Here is a 3243-nt window from a genome sequence, read left to right as displayed (position 1 = left end):
GTAAAACCCCAAAAGGACTGGGCTCGCAGAGTTTCTGGATAGCTGAACACGTGGAGGTTCTGGAGGGTGGCGCCCAGGGAGGGCGCAGAAGCTCCGTGCCTCACCTGGGCATCTCTGCGTCTGTCTCCTTTGCAGTGTCCTTTGTCATAAACCAGCAAGGGAGAGTAAACGTGTCCCTGAGTTCCGTGAGCCGTTCCAGCAAGTTAACTGAACTCCAAGAGGGGTTTGCGGGAACCCCAATGGAAGCCGGCCGGTCAGTTCTAGAGGCGGGGACTTGTGACTGGTGTCTAGGCAGGTAGGGCTGTTTTGGGGACTGAGCCCTCATCATATGGGATCTGACATTATCTCCAGGCAGACAGTGTCAGAATTGAATTAGAGGACACCCAGCTGGTGTCCGCTGCTTGGTGTGTGGGGGACAAAGACCCACACTTGGCCACAGAAGTCTTCTTCTGTGTTGCTGATGGTTGCAGTGTGACAGCAGAGGAGAATCACCGTTTTTCCAAACATACACGCACACATACACACACACACACACAAACACACACACACACACACACACACACGACGAGTTACGTGAAGCGGATTGATGACCTACAGATGGGCAGCAAAAAACAGTAGAAGCCTAGGATTCATGAGGATCTGGTCCGCAAGGCTCAGGGAACCTGCCCGAGGCAGATGGCGTCTCATCTGTGACCACCCCTCTTGCGCTGCAGCTGAGAGACCCCAGAAAGCAGCTTCCCTGGATTCCATGCCCTGGAGGCAATACAACATGTTGGGCTGCAGTATTGAAGGATGCCCTGTTTCTAGAAGGGACTGGAACAGAGCCCAAGCCGTTCCAGCCAGTTCCCCCTTGTCTCAGGATGTTGCGTTTCCAGGACATTCTAGTTATTCTTGAGAACTACAGGTGAGAAAAGAGGGAGAACTGGGTAGGTGCGAGGCCACCCAGAGGACCGTTCTGCACCCATAGATGGCTTCAGCCTTGGCAGAACACAGGAAAAACAGGCAGCCCCCACAAAACCAAGTGCTATGGTCTGAATATTTGTGTCCCCCAAAAAATTCATATGTTGAAGCCTAATCACTAATGTGATGGTATGAAGAGGTGGTGGCCTTTTGGGAAATGATTAGGTCATGAGAGTAGATCCCACAGGATGAGATTAGTGCCCTTATGAAAAAGACCCTAGAAAGCTAACTTGTTCCTTCCACCGGGTGAGGACTCGGCTAGAAGGCAGCATCTATGAACCAGAAATCAGGCCCTTGCCAGACACTGAATCTGCTCCTGCCTTGATCCTGGATTTTCTGGGCTCCAGAACTGTCAGAAATAAATGTCTGCTGTTTATGAGCTACCCAGTCTATGGTATTTTGCTAACAGACTTAGATAGCAAGTAAAAAAAAAAAAAAAACTGACGAGGATTTTAGGAAATTCTTATCTTAAAGGCTGAGTAGAGCCTCCCGTGACATTTAGAACCTCAGGGAGCTGCAGACACAAAGGGAGTCCATACTCATTTGCAGACTCTTCTACCGGGCCCCATCAGGTGCTCGTAAGAAAGACTGGATGTAGGGTAGGAGTGGGTCTCCCTTCACGGCACATGGAACATGAAACCCCAGGCACTTTCTGGAATGTTCTCTAGTATCAAGAAAAAGCATTAAGACACTGGAGGAGGAACAAGAAACCCTTTTATTCCGAAGTCCCAAGCAAAGACCCACAGCTTCTGGAGAAAGCATAAAAACCGTTTGACCCCTAGGGAGGCATGAGAAACTGAACCGCCCCTCATCAAAGAAACTGCCAACTGAGGGAGAGGTGTCTACCCCGGAGGGAGAGGCAGGAATCTCCTCCACTCTCTACACTTAGCGCAGTCCTTGGGCTAAGCGGAGTGAAAAGTAAAAGCTGGAGGAGGAGCAGGGAAACCTGTTCAGGCCGAGGATTCTGTACTGACACCAAACAGAGACGGCCTATCACTGCTCATGTCCCCATCGATATTCGGCAGACTTTGGCTGCCACGAGGGGAGAGGCAAGAATGCCGAGAAAGCCCCACTCGCTGCGAGGCTCGATGTCACAGAGCTTGCCCAAGCCTGAGAACAGGAGCACGAGTATTTCCCCACGCCCGCCACACGCCTCACGTGAGTAGCAAGCACAGCAGTCCACTGCTGGGAGAAGGGTGAGCGCGTGGAAAGACATCCTCTTCATGGTGTAGGCGTGCCGGGCCTGTGAAGGCTGAGTGTGGAATAAGAACACTGAGAAAGACTCTCTGGCAGTCCAGCTTTGCACTAAGCACGAGGTAGTAGCAGCCCACAGCTGGAGGAAGTTGAGGCCTATGAAACACTGAGAGTAACTATGGCAACAATAAAACTGATTCCCCAGAAGTGTGCCTATTTCTGGGCATAAATACCATTTGCTTCCGTTTCTCCTGTTGTTTCACCCACAATATCCAGCATTTAAAGAAACATTATGAGACACACACACACACAAATAAAAAAAAAAAAAACAACAAAAACAATGCAATCCCTTTTCAGGAGATAAAGCATTCAACAGAACGAGACACATAAATAACCCAGATGTTGGAACTGTCAGGGAATTTAAGTAACTGTGAGTAATATGTTAAAGGAGCTAGTGTAAAAGGTACACAATCTGCATGAAAAGACAGGAAATATCAAAAGAAAGATTAGAGTAGGGAGAGAGGGAAGTGACTGTGGGACTTTACATTGGAATTCAATGCCAGCCCTGCCACCATGTAACACAGCACCAGGCAGAACCCTAAAGTCCCTAATTCTAATCTGTTGCTCCCAGATGTCACTTCTAGACCCACCCTAGGCCAGATGGGAATCTGCCATCCCAGCAGGACACACCCAAGTCCCTGCCAGCTTCACCCCTGGCAGACTAAAGTGGCCTCAGGCCTTGAGTAAACATCAGCAGTAGTCAGGCAGAGTGGCCCACAGGCCTCAGGCAAGCCTTGGTACTGTGCTGATCTGGGAGGCTGTGGGTTTCAGGTACAAGTCAGGGCAGTGCCAACTGTGGTGGCCCTTTGGTTGGGTGAAAGAGAGTCATGGCATAACTGGAATAAGGGGGCCCTCCAGTGTTGAAATGGCAACAGGGACCACAGGCTTAGGGAACTCAACAGTCAGTTCCCTTTGAATTTTTAGAAGGCCCTCTGAAGAGGGACCGGTACAAACAAGGCCAGACTGTAAAGACTGGAATAAATACTTAACTCTTCAATGCCTAGACAGTAGCAAACATCCACAAGCATC

This window comes from Microcebus murinus, chromosome 16, assembly GCF_040939455.1.
Source record: "Microcebus murinus isolate Inina chromosome 16, M.murinus_Inina_mat1.0, whole genome shotgun sequence".
Classification (NCBI taxonomy): Eukaryota; Metazoa; Chordata; class Mammalia; order Primates; family Cheirogaleidae; genus Microcebus; species Microcebus murinus.
Note: the sequence above shows the minus strand (reverse complement) of the source record.